The 14169-nt window shown below is 43.7% G+C and overlaps 1 protein-coding gene across 3 annotated transcripts in view; it reads left to right on the top strand.

The window, feature by feature from the left end:
- The first annotated feature begins 10952 nt into the window (after positions 1-10952).
- Positions 10953-14169, top strand: part of ELMOD1 (ELMO domain containing 1) — a 76075-nt gene continuing 72858 nt past the window's right edge. For all 3 annotated transcript variants that reach the window (XM_064375389.1, XM_064375388.1, XM_021670810.2), the window contains exon 1: positions 10953-11038. The gene's annotated coding sequence lies outside the window, so the exon portion shown is untranslated. The remainder of the gene's footprint in view (positions 11039-14169) is intronic.

Genomic DNA, 14169 nt, shown 5'->3' on the forward strand with positions numbered 1-14169 from the left:
TGGTCCATCCCAATCTAAGAACTGTGCTTTCCAATACCTTCACCCTCCTCTGGGGACACTCCCATTTTTGCATGGATGTTGTTTGTATCTAACTGCATTCCTCTTCTGGGCTCCTAATCTTAGTCATCTCCAACATGTAACCTCCTCCCTTCCCTCCAACCTTTGTGTGAACTTAATTAGCTTCCTAATTGTTGGGAGAGCCACCTGGGACACCTCCCTCCCTCCACTGAGCTTGGATACATTCCTGGTTCTTTCTGTGTTTGCTCTCCATTACATTCTTATCTTGTGCTTCTACTATTTCTCTTTTGCCTGGCATAGGATTTGGCTCCTCAGACCCAAACCCTGGCCCAGGCCCATGATCACTAAAAAGGATTGCCATGAACACAAAAAATGTTTGTGAGTGATGTCTATTGATTCATGGCCTAACCAATGGAGAATAGAAAGGGACAAAAGAGGAGGAAGAAGAAGAAAAGAAAAGATAAAAGGAGACAAGGAAGGCGAAAGGAATGAAAGAAAGCGTGTGTCTCTTGGCATGGGTGATATGCACTCTTCCTCACTTTTTCTCCAAAATATATCCCAATTTCCACTATGTGTGAGGCTGCTTATGGCTAACTAGTAAAGAACAAAAACAGGATAAAACATGCGCTCTCCATTCCTTCTCACCAAATAGAGTCAACTGGTATGATTTTGCAAGATAATACCACACAAAATTTAAGTGTGGGCTCTCGGTTAGACTGCCTGGAATCTTGCCGCCACTGTCATTGCTAGCTTTGTGACCTTGACCTTGTTATCCCTCAGGTTCTTCGTCTGTATGAAAAGTAGGGGTAATAATAGTTTAAGGTCATTATGAGGATGAAATTAGATAATATGGGTACAGTGTCCTGAATAAGACTTGGCACAAAGTAAGGCACTATACACATTGGTAGTTATTCTCTTTTTTTTTTTTTTTTTTTGAGACGGATTCTCGCTCTGTTGCCAGGCCGGAGTGCAGAGGTGCAATCTTGGCTCACTGCAACCTCTGACTCCCTGGTTCAAGCAATTCTCCTGCCTCAGCCTCCCGAGTAGCTGGGATTATAAGCACATGCCACCACGCCCAGCTAATTTTTGTACTTTTAGTATACACGGGGTTTCACCATGTTGGCCAGAATGGTCTCGATCTCCTGACCTCGTGATCTGCCCGCCTTGGCCTCCTAAAATGCTGGGATTACAGGTGTGAGCCACCATGCACCCAGCCAGCTGTTACTCTTAAAAAAAAAAAAAAAAGAAAGAAAAGTTTTCCTTTAAGGCTCTTCCCCGCCTTGAGTGCAACATCATGTTCCCTTGTAAATGAACTGGCCAGTCCCATTTGGCCTTACCATGCCCATCACAGCCTAATAAATGTTGATGGTAATGGATGGCAAGCTTTGGGGCAGTTGATGCTCTTGCTTCTCTCTGTGGAGAGCCTATTAAATGTTCTGACTGTTGTGCTAGTAATGCACTAATTTCAGTTAGTCAAAGGAACTAACCACATTGTAGTCTATTCACAACAGGCCTGTTTAGAAGATTCAGCCTGGGGCAACATATATGTTTTATTATTTTATTGCAAGAATATAATAAAATAGGAAACTAACGAGCTTCAATTGCTGCTTTTACTTGGCTCAGTCTCCTAAGTGTGTGGTTCTTAATCAGCTATATGCATTAGAATCACCTGGGGAAGTTTTCAAAAACCATACAGGTGTGGATCCCCCAGGGGTTCTGACTCACAAGGTCTAGGTGATGCTCTGGCATGTTTATTTAGAAAACATTCACCCAAGGGATTCTGAGACAGAACCACTGTTCTGAGTATTTCTGGCCCCTTTCTTCCCATTCAGCAAAAACCAGCTTCAACTAGAATGTAAAGACCATCTGCAAGTTTGACAGCATTCATATAACGAGGGGTGCTAGAAATTTTCTACCAAATTCTCCACTCACAGAAGAAAATGTCTTTTGTTCATGTCCCTAATATTCCATGGAATTATGAATTATGTTTCATTAAGGTGGAGCTACTAACCGCTATTCAGTAAGTTTTTCTGCCATTTTTATGAGAACAACAACAACCACAAAAGCCTTCGTGGATAATTTTGCAACTTCTCTCACTTGAAGCTGACTCTGCACTGAGACGTTTAAAGTATGATGGCATTGCTGTTGCAGTTTCTGTTTTTTTCTTGAGCGTTCAGTCCCCTACTTTCTCATTTTAGGATACCTGTCTACTTTCATACACAAGGGACTCAAATAACTCAGAACTTTTATCTAGAGATAAGAATGAAATAGAGAACAGGAAAAGTATAACTGAATTCTATTTAACTAAAGCATACCAAGAGCCAGCTCATTCGGGAGACTCCCACCCAAGGGAGCTGAAGGTATTGAGAGAGGCAGACACCCAGAGAGCCAACAGAATGGAGCTATCCCGGGGACCAACAGCCTGGGAGCCTGCGGGGCTTGCAGCTCTCCAGGACTGAAGGCCCTGAGCAGAGATTCATCCATGCATTTATTTGCTGTTTGACAGCTGATTCTCATTAATACACAGGTGTTACATATACACATAATTCAGGAATATACCAAATAGGCAGCTGTAACCTGCCTACCACTAATTACAAACTACAAGATATCCTCCACAAGGAGCCATGGGGGCAGGGTAAACAATGTTTCTCAAAAAAAGCATGCTTCTTATTCTCATAAAAACATAAGTAATAGAAGGCATACTGGTTCATCTACTGGTGCCTCCTGAGTCTCCAAATTTCTCCCTATTATCACTGGCTGCTTCTCTGTCTTTAAAAATTATTGATAATTCTACTATCTACAGGAGTCCCTCCCATACTGGCTCGAAGGAAATAGCAGGTAAAGTGATCTGACAAATAAAAAGGGGACTTTAAAGGGGCATTTTATTTCCCTGTACATTCAACACAATCTCTCATCTCCTTTATTCCCAGGACCATAGAAAACAATCAAGTCAGAGGCTTGTGGGAGCCCCCATGTCACTTTCATTGAGTTAATATGTAAAGTGCTTAGGACAGTGCCTGGCACATAGTAAGAGCATGTATGTGTGTTAGTTATTTTTATGCCTTTTTTATTACTTTCAGGTAATATCATTTTTATCTTTGGGCTACAACCAATTTTTAGGACCTAAACATGTAGAATCTCTCTAGATCTGTATCTTATTTATAGCAGGCACTCAAGAAATCTTATTTAATTGAAGTAAAGGAAGTTAATCCCGGTGAATTCATAAATAACGTTTTCAAGTTTCAGAGATGCTTCGTAGAAGAAATGCGCTTTCGAGAGTAACAAAGGAAAGAGCAGTTGCTCTAAGCTCAGCTGTTATGTGGAATTTCAAGAGCTGAAAAGTCAAAGCTTTCAAGGGCACATCACTCCAGGCCACTCTATGTTGTGATTAATACACTTCAACACACAATGCCGTGAAATGTAAAGCCACAGACTTTTACGTGACCTACATACCTGTACTGCATGAGTAACAGGGCACTGTCATGATGTGTCACTGAGCTAAGAGTAGGCTTGTTCCTTGATGGAATATTTTTATTGTGTATAGGAAATTCTGGGACATACTAAAGAAAAATAGATCATAAACACTCCTTCAATGGGCTCCCATCAGAAAGCTGTTCCTATCTCTAGTCTACCATGTACTCCTTTGCACTGTTTATCTGCTTCCATGACTTTCTTCTACTACCAAGCTGTGAGCTTCTTGAGGGCAGTCTCCACATTATTTACCCTCATATCTCCAGTGCTCACCAGCACCCAGCACACAGCACTCAACAAATGTTAAATGAAAACAGAATGTCACAGTAATCTTCATCTTTTTCAGTTTCCATAGTAAAAAGGAGGAGAAATGTCTCCATGTATATTTTGTGTATTATATTTTACAAACCAAAAATTGAGACCTGTCATCTGAAACACAATCTGACAGCGAGAGAAAATATTTGAAATCTAGATGGTCTCAGAAAATTCTGAACAGATGAATGCCCTATCCATGCGCGAGTTACATTATTTATTCTTCCCTTTCTCTCTCCATCTATCCAGCCACCCACTCACCTATCTGTCCCTCATCATCCATCCATCCATTCATCCATTACTCATCTAAAGGACACTACCAACTTATATTTTCAAAAATAGGGGGAAATGTGTTGCTTTAGACTTACTAATAACTGCAAAGTGGTAAGATTACTTTTCTTTGCTTCTTAGTACAGAATTTGTTGCTAACAGCTCATATAGTATAGGATTTTATTCAAATTAGTAAAAATATTTTAAAACTTTTTTCAAAATTGAAACAAAAACCTAAATCAAATTCTTCTCTATTGCATAACTGTCATGGAAAAGAACACATTCGATTACTTTTTAAAATCTTTCTACCACAAGCTGGCAGATTCTAGAAAAAGAGGGTTGGCCGCAGTGGCTCAGACCTGTAATCCCAGCACTTTGGGAGGACAAGGTGGGTGGATAACTTGAGGTCAGGAGTTCAGGCCCAGCCTGGCCAACATGGCAAAATCCCATTTCTAAATACAAAAATTAGCCAGGTATGGTGGCACATGCCCGTAATCCCAGTTACTTGAGAGGCTGAGGCACAAGAATTGCTTGAACCCAGGAGGCAGAAGTTGCAATGAGCTGAGATTATGCCATTGCACTCCAGCCTGGGTGACAAAGTGACAGAATTCTTTAGTTTTGAAATAAAAATAAACTTCTGTTCTACAGACACACATAAGCCTTAGTGTTTATGTTTATTGTGAGGTAAACAGCATAAAAATTAAGTCAAATTGTACAATCCTCATGTGGGGTATAAACATGGATTTTTTCATTAGAAAATATTTTTGAATAAAACAACCTTACAAATTTGCCACACATACCAGAATAAGAAAATTGTTAAAATATTGTACTGTCTACTAACTGTTGTTAGAATGTTGCAGTTGTGTCCTTTCAGTAGTTTAACATGATGATGCTATCTGTTTTAAATGTAATTTTGCCTGAGATTTTGGTCTTTAGTTTTTTAATTCTTCTAAACTAAATGTCCAGCAGAATTACCTTCAATATCTAGGGCCCGATTCAAAGTTTTCACCATATCCACGTTGTCTGCCACGTAGCTTGTGCCTGAAAGTCAGCCCAGTACTTACTGTCTACTGACAGCTTTACCATCATAAAGAACATAACATGCAAAACAGACCATTATTTTAATGAAGATTATATGTGAAATCAGAATTATTTAGGCTATCTGGGTATCTATTCCCGAAAAAAAAGAACAGATTTAAGATTTTTTGTTACTGATTACTGACCGTCTTCTACGCCCTCCCTTTTTCCCCCAAATGGATATTTTCTTCCCAGTAATGACTCCCTTTTCCTAGGATGGAGATTTCTCCTCCCAGCAGATTAGAAAGAAGAAGCGTGGCTATTTCTTTGCCATGCTGGCCACAGCCTTCTTAACTGTATCCTCTAAGTCAATGCCAGAAGTAATGGGGAGTTAGTTAGTTAGTTAGATGCTATTGAGGATGTTCTAAGGCTCCTGGACACTGATTCCTTTAAACTTGACCACCAGAGGGGCGATGAGTTCTAGTTCTCAGTGGCGTTTGATGATGCCATTGGCAATAACAGCAAAAATCACGATGACACCTAAAACAATGTTGAGGGTGATTTCAAACTTAGGATTGGCAAGGAGCTATTTAAATGTTTAGTACACCTGAGCTTCCTCTACACTACTGCTAATATCTAAGAAGGTGGCTGGGCTTTGATCATTAAGGGAATAACGTCTCAGAGAGCCATGTATAGCCCAGCATCATTTAGTAAGGATTCCCATCTAGTTTTAATTTTAGGTCATATCTGGTTACTTCATTTTTGATAGATACATTTTTAATTTGTTGTCCATGCCAAATATGTATTTTGTGGGCATTCTGCATTGTCCTCAAAGTTTATCTTGGCATCAAAAATAGACAACCTATCATTCCAGAGTTTCACCAAAGGGTTTCACTTCAAGCTAAGTAGGACATATTTTCAGGAAGAAGTGAAACAGCTGGTTAAGTCTGATTTTTGTAGACCTGTAGAGGCCTAAATTTTCTCCCATTTACTAAACTTGACTGTTCTTTACGCCTTCGAAATATAAATTTCCTCCTTAAAAAAAAAATTCTGGTAAGAAGCTGCCACCTATGACTGTTAACGCCTCTCCTAGAAGCTGCCATCAGTAAAGGCCATTGCAGGATTAGCCCACTAAAACTTCCAAGTGGAAACATCATACCCAGTGGCAGTCACAAAATATTCTTTTACCCTGTCGTCTGACATCAGTTTCTTGCTCTGAGGTACCTGCAGGATCAGCCATCGTTTAGAGAATAATTCAATGCCCTTGGACTTGTCTAAAAGGAGTGGGGCCTGAGCACCAGCACTCACAAAAGTTTTTAACCCACATTGTCATAGGAGAATGACGTCTTAAACAAAAACCAGGCACACAGGAGCCCGACTAGGTAACTGAGATGAGAGAAGAAGGGGCCTTTTCTTCTTCTTTTCCTTCTTCTTCTTTTTTTGAGATGGAGTCTTGCTCTGTCACCCAGCCTAGAGTACAGGGGTGCAATCTTGGCTCAGGCGATTCTCTCACCTCAGCCTCCGGAGTAGCTGGGATTGCAGGCGTCCACCACTATGCCTGGCTAATTTTTGTATTTTCAGTGGAGATGGGGTTTCACCATGTTAGCCAGGCTGGTTTAGAACTCCTTACCTCAGTTGATCCGCCCACTTCAGCCTCCCAAAGTGCTGAGATTTTCTTCATTTTATTGAGATGGGTCTCACTATGTTGACCATGCTGGTCTCAAATTCCTGGGCTCAAGTGATCCTCCCACCTTAGCCTCCCAAGTAACTAGGACTATAGGAACCAGCCACCATGCCCAGCAAGGAGACTTCATACAGATTTAATTCTATATTGGAAACCAACCTTGAGAGAAAGCCCACTGTGTGGTGTGTGTGTGTGTGTGCGCGCGTGCTTCTGTCCAGATCTGAGTTCCTCAAAATCATACTGCCTTATCCAGCTTTGTATCCCTAGTATCTAGTATAGTACCTTACATATACTAAGTGCTTAATAAATAGTTATTAAATGAATTATAGTTTGAATGAGTCCTTGTGCCACCGGAAACCCTCTCTAGATCACATTTAGAGAACTGCCACAGCAGCAAGTCTGAGAGTCTTAGTTTGTTTAAAGCATTCTCTAACATGATGATTAACCCTCATGTAATCCCAGTCACAATTTTATCACTATAGATATAAATGAGCATGTTGAGTCCAGCTGCCGCTTTAGTTTTATGTCCAGAATTATAAGCTTATAAAATCCATTCCATTGGAAAGCAGAGTGGCCTTACATTAATTTCTAAACTTTACACAACAATTAGGCAAATTTAGACAAGACTTAATGTTTTTTTAAGTCCAGAGATTTCCTTTCTAGTTTTATTATGAAGCAAATACATCAAAGAATACTTTCCTCCCACCAATTCAAGTTGCAGTGCCTATGACCAGTGCTAGATTAAAATAAATAAATGGGCCATGACTTCCACTCCACCCACAAAATGATCCAGGAGGGAAATTCCTACTTGCTTGTCCATTGCTCAACCTAACCTTGCTAAAGGAAGACATTCCTAGCTGAGGACATTTATATTTAAATAAATTCCAAATGACAAAGTTCAGTAAGAGATCTTCTGAGCAAGGAAGTATATCCACCTGTCTGGAAAAGACTCAAATTCTGTGTCACTTGTAATGGGCCAGTGTGGAGTTTAAGTCATGACAAAGCATCTCCTAGCTCCTCCCCTACCTCTTCAGCTTTCCTGTTGTAACTTTGGGCAGGCCGTAGAGGCATAGCATTCTCCTCTCTGGATTCTTCACTCTTCACCTGTAAATGCTACATCATATGATCTCAGTTTCTTCAACTACCCTTTCTGTTGACTGCATGTTAATCTGCTAAATAGGTTTTGCTATCCAAAAATAATGCAGAACCCAGAAGTGAAGAAATGTGTGGATTTGTCATAGAAGACAAGTTATGAAAAGAAAAACTGAGCCAAATCATAGTGAAGCAATTCTAGGGTTAGCAGGAAACCCAATTAGAAAAGAACTGTAGTCTAAGGAGGCACATAGAGTTGAGAACCTGCTTACAGTCATTAACTCCTTTCACACTTTACATTGAGGATCTATTACATGTTGGTCATCTGCTAAGTTCTGTAACACAAAGATGAATGAGACTCTCCCCTTGAATTGCTGACATTAAACAGTTGCAAGATTATCTCTAATGGAATACATGTGTACAAATATGCTTTGGAGAAGTCAGTTCTAAGTGATACCAAGGCTGCCTCACACTCAGACAATAAGAGAATCAGAGAGAAAAGCTTGTCATTCAGACAGTAGGTAGATTCAAACAGATGATATACGACAGAGAATAACTATTGACATAAATAGAGGCCAAAGGTTGTGAAAAGGTGAGGGTTTGGGAGTGGTGTGCAAGACCCTGGGAGAGACGTTTGGAATGCAGGAGATCTGGGGATCCAGGTTGATTCTGGACATTTTAGAAATGCCATTCCTAATGGTTAAAGGATATAATTTGTTGCAGAGATTAAACTCTCTGGCCTTCCCCTACCATTTTCCATTCATCATATCGGATTCCAGCTCCCTGGAATCACAAGGTGGGTGGATCACTTGAGGTCAGGAGTTCAGGACCAGCCTGGCCAACATGGCAAAATCCCATCTCCAATTATAAAAATTAGCCAGGCATTGTGGCACATGCCTGTAATCCCAGCTACTCGGGAGGCTGAGGCAGGAGAATTGCTTGAACCCGAGAGGCGGAGATTGCAGTGAGCCAAGATCGCACTATTGCACTCCAGACTGGGCGACAAGAATGAAACTCTGTCTAAAAAAAAAAAAAAAAAAAAAAAGACTGTGATGAGCGGTGTGATAGCAGTATGCACTGGTGCTATGACAGCAGAGCATTCACTCTGCCTTGAGATTCAGGGTAGGCTTCAGAAAGAAGTTGACATTTGAGCTTAAAGATGAGTAGCACTTCACGAAGTAGAATAGAATGGTATTCCAGAAAGGGTGGAACACCATGAATAAAGCAATGTGTTACGAAGAAAATAGTATGTTTGGGGGATAATAATAAGTTTATCTTTTGAACGCTGATACTTAAACAAACAGTCAACAGTATGTGTGGGGAAGTAAATTTCCTTCCATACATGGATACATTTCCTCATGCAATAGTTGTGAAACAAGGACCACAGGGAGATGCAAGTAAATTACTTTTTAAAAGACTATAGAGTAAAATTCTTTTGTCAGGTGGATAAATCTTCCCTAACGAATCTCTTCTGAGATGCTTTCCCTCCAAAGGTCTAGCTTTTTCCAAGAAGTTTATTCAGGGAGGTATGAAGAAACGCGTTGCAAGAAAAGTAAATACTGACTAATGCTTTTAACAATGATAAAAAAATCAGAAAGGTCAAGGCTTTAAGGTCATTTAATGTGAAGAGGAAATAAATGTTCAGCATTTAAGGATTATCACGAACCCAACTGTTCCTAAACACAGAATAGTGGAGGTGGAACCAGCAGAGACTTTTATTCAGGGAACACCCACTACCTGACAGGTAGATGCTTTGGTATCCGGGCTGCTCTGCGCTGCCCCCTGCCCGGGTAATCATCACAACAGCCCACAGAGGTAGGTATTACCACCCTCCGTTTTACAGGTGAAGAAACAGAGGCGCAGGACGGCCAGATAACCGGCTTGTGGTGATAAATGAACCTAAAATAAGCGCCGACCTCGAAGCTCATCGTCTTTCCCCAACCCCATGTGGCTTCATTAGAGAGACTTTTTTGATTAGCTATGGAGAAAACGTTCCTTATCAAACATGAAATGCAATCCCGAAGGCACAGGTGTCTCTCTCTCTCTCTCTCTCCCCCCCCTCCTCTCTCCTTCTCTCTCTCCTCCCTCCTCTCTCCTCTCTCTCTCTCTCTCTCTCCCCTCCTCTCCTCTCTCTCTCCTCTCCCTCTCTCTCCTCTCTCCTCTCTCTCTCTCTCTCTCTCTCTCTCTCTCTCTCTCTCTGTGTGTGTGTGTATGTGTGTGTGTGTGTGTAGTGGGTTCTGGGACCCCACGAAGCACTGTTACCCAAATAGCCTCAGATCAGGATGTCTATAATTCATCCTGTTATAATTAACCCCGGGGTTACGGTATTGTTTCTGAAGCCCTTGCTGAAACATGCAGCTATGGACCTGGCAGGATTGACACGATCTCTCGATTACACTTAATTAAAGAGCTGGCTCTTTGAGAACCCGACCCGACTGGGCCGGGAGTGGGAAAGGCGGGGCTGCCTGTGGGGCTGAGGGGTGAGGTTCTGCAGGCCTGGGAAGGCAGGTGAGGGGTGGGCATCAGGATTGGGAGAGTCACTGGGTGCTCGGTGAGATGGGGGACGTTGGAGCTGAACTAAAACAAACTTCGACTTCTGGACAATTCTCCCGGGAGAGGGCGGGGAGCACACCTGGTCCGGGACTGTCTGGGAATCCTACTGACAGGTCATCTCAGGTCCATTGTCTTCCTGACGTGGACGTCTCCGGGGAGTCCGCCCGGGCGCCACAGCAGCCACCTCCCGCAGCAGCGGGGTCCGCAGATTTAACTCCATCCCCCCAGACTCGGGCGCTGGGGGCCGCGCTCCCTCCCCCGCACCGCGCCCGCGCCCCCGGCTCCCGGACTGGGCATGCTCAGTCGCCGCCCGCTCCTCGCTCCCAGGGAAACCTCCGCACGCCCTCCCCCGCCGCTCTCGGTCGCCTCCTCGCCGCCCGCCGTCCGGGGTGCTCCCGGCTTGCTCCGCTCTTCGCGACCCAGATTCCTGCCCCGCCCCCGCCCCTTCCGCGCCCGCAGCCAGTGCGGCAGCCGCGGCCGCCCCTGTCCAGCGTCGGCGCCCGGTACCGAGCGCGTCCATCGCTGCCGCGCAGCGCGCAGCCGGAGCGCCTGGGAAGGCGGAGATGAAGACCACAGCGCCGCGCGCCCGGAGCTGCTGAGCCTGCCGCCGCCAGAGTCCAGGTGATTGGCGACCCCAGAGGAGCCACGGGGCGAGGGGCGAATGCCCTTGGGGAGGGAGAGGTGCGGCGAGGACGCAAGGCGTCGCGCGAGGCGCGCAGTGCCGGGGACGCAGCAGAAATGAAAGCATCGGGGGCAGAGAGGGAACGTGAATGGAAGTGCACTGTGCCTCGGTGCAGGGGCTCGGGGGTCACCCAGGACCGTGATTTTCCCTCTATCCTCTCATCCCAGATTAACACCCGAGAGGCTGCAGGTCGGCGCGAGAGGCTGTTTGCATCTCGGCCCGGGCGCAGGTCGCCTAGCGACCTAACGCCGAGGGCTCGGGGAAGGGATCCCAGGCAGAGCCAAAATGGAAGGCGGGAACCAGGGCGGCCTGGCTGGGGCGAGGGGCCGGTATGGGTCCCTGGGGACCCCTTGCCCTGCGGGTTTTGGCCCCTAGGGCGGAGCAAGGCAGCCGGGCGGCGGGGCCGCGGGACTGTGGGGTCCTCCGTCCGCGCAGCGAGCCGGGAGGAGTGGTCGACGGGGCTGTTGCGCTGCGCCGCCTCCAACTGCGGGGAAACTCCGCACTTTCAGTATTAGAACATCTCTTTCCTGGGCAGGTAGAATTGGACAGGCGAGTGGGGACTGACAGCTGACAGCTGAAACGGGGCCGTTAAAAGAACAGTGGAGTGTGGTAATGGGGTGAGCTGTCATGGGTGTTTTTTTTTTTTCTTTCTTTCTCTCTCCAAGTGTGGGTATGGGCTGCTCTGACTCAGTGTTTCTGCTTAACCTCTAAGCGGCGAGTCCGGTAACACACCTTATGAATATTTCAGGAACGACCTCACGGGCTCACTTGCTTCAGATCAAGTTTAATGAATATGTTTGTCAGCCTTTCTGCTCTGCACAGGCAGGTGGAAGCCCCAACCAGTGCCCTGAGCTTTCCACATTTCATCCCTTTCCCCACCAACTAGTAAAAAGACGCTGCTAACCGCCAATGGGCCGTAGATTGGTACTATAAATTGAGTCTGTCATTTGGGAGACCAGTTTTGGGCAGGCATCCAGGCATTGTTCTGCATCTCTGCAGCGTATGCGTGTTGTGCCGGTAGCTTAACAACCGTCCTTAACTGGTGCTGCCAATATGGTGGAAAGCAGGTAGTGTGCTTGTATTGGGATAAATGTCTTAATTCATTAACATATTATGACAACACGTAGTTACAGCAGACTTAGTCATTCTCTCCCCCAGAAGTTTTCTCTGAGGTCAGTTTAGTTAGTATTTTGGCAAAGGCACACTCTTGTATCTCTCTACATTGGGAGGTATTTCTCTCATCTTAATCTTTTTCATAGGAAGAAGAAATAAATGTCTTCTCTGTAAGACATCACTGTCAAAAACACCGAAAGAAGAACCCATTAATGTAGGGAACGTTGAGGACTGGAACAGGCTGTAGGGCATCTTTCCCTACAGTTTGGGTTATAACTTCCATTGCATCACCACCATTTACCAGTAAACCAGCACACACAGCAATCAGTACTCGAAATAGTCCTGTTTTGCAGAAAAAGCCTGCTTTTCCCCCGCTTTGGTGAGACAGATACGTAATCTTCATAAGGACCTATAAGGAATTCCTCTGCGGACCAAAATTTTAAGCCTCCAGTACAGGATGCTAAAAGAAGCAACTCTTTAATCTTGCCAGCCCATACACAGTGAAGCTGAAGTGCTTCAAATTTACAGATGTTTTACATTTAGGGAAGGCTTTTCCAACAAAGACCTACTGCAGTTACATCACAGGCTCCACCTCCGCCTGCCAGGCTCCTTCTGCAAGCCTGTTAGTGAGGATAGCATGTATTGCTGTGCTTGATTAATGAAGAAAAGAAATCCCCAAATGAAAGATTCACTTATTTCTCTTATTGAATTCTGCTGATTTAATTGAAAATTTCCAAAATTAATACATGCAGCCAGGACTTAACTGAGGCATGATAATAACTCTATAAATGTTAGCTTTCCAAAAGATCTTGAGCAAAATTACAGTATTCTTCGTAAAATCTTTGATACATTGTATTAGAAGGAAGATTCTGTGAAATTGACAAAATAAGTGAAAATGTCATATAATATATTAAGCAGCATTTCTTAAAGCATGTTATTTAGATGTTCAAAAGAAACTCAGTTGCATTAACAGACATAAAATCTGGATGATTGAGAAGTTTGCAGAGCTCACATACAAATCTCCAGGTGCCTTAAAGGAAGCGTTCTCTGAGTCCTCTGAGAATTTTTAACAAATCACTGTTAGGGTTTCCAGATTTAGCAAATAAAAATGTAGGCTACCCAGTTAAATTTGAATTTCAGATAAACAGTGAATTATTGTTTTTAGAATACCTATATCCCATATAATATATGGTACATACTTATACTACAAAATATTATTAGTTGTTTATCCCAAATTCAGTTTCGACTGGGCAGCCTGTATTTTTCTAGCAACCCTAGTTATTGGAAATGTTTCATTCTTCCTTTTTGGGTCATTTATGGGTTGAAAAAATAAAGTGGAGCAGCAATCATATGCTGTTCTGCAGACAATCTGGGACAAGCTTAGTTCTGGTTCAAGCTTTTGAAAATAACTCATGCTTAAAAGTGAACAGTTTCACTTCAACACATATTGGTTGGGTATCTCTGCTTGCTAGGCTTCGTGGAAGGTGCCAAGGATGCAAAGAGGACGAGGGGAAATGGGGCAGGGGGAGATATCTGCATCATAAGTTCTGGGACTTGCTGTGCCAGTTTTGTGTGTTTATGGTGGTGGTGGAGGGGGGTCTCTACTGTAGGAGCCTGGGAGAGACACTGAATTATGCTGGGCAGCTACAGTCAGAGAGTGAGATGCCTAGCAGTTTTGAAAGGGCTGGCCTTGAATAAGAGAGTGAGATCTTATCCCAGGAGAAAAATGAGAGAAAAAAAAACAAAACTGTGTTAAAAGATAGTAGAGTGGTGCTGGATGTTGAAGGATTTGATCTGGTAGCCTCACTGAGAGGACAGAGTGGCCTGCTGGAAATGAGGGAAGTGAGGAGGATTCTAAAAGAAAGATTTTAGATAGTTGCCAATGGGAATGGAAGAGATAGCTGCAAAGGGACAACTGCAGGAATTGGCAGATGGTACTTGAGTGAATGCACCTCAA

Source organism: Aotus nancymaae, unplaced genomic scaffold (genome assembly GCF_030222135.1).
Source record: "Aotus nancymaae isolate 86718 unplaced genomic scaffold, 86718_ANA_hifiasm-v0.15.2.pri h1tg000012l, whole genome shotgun sequence".
NCBI classification, from domain to species: domain Eukaryota; kingdom Metazoa; phylum Chordata; class Mammalia; order Primates; family Aotidae; genus Aotus; species Aotus nancymaae.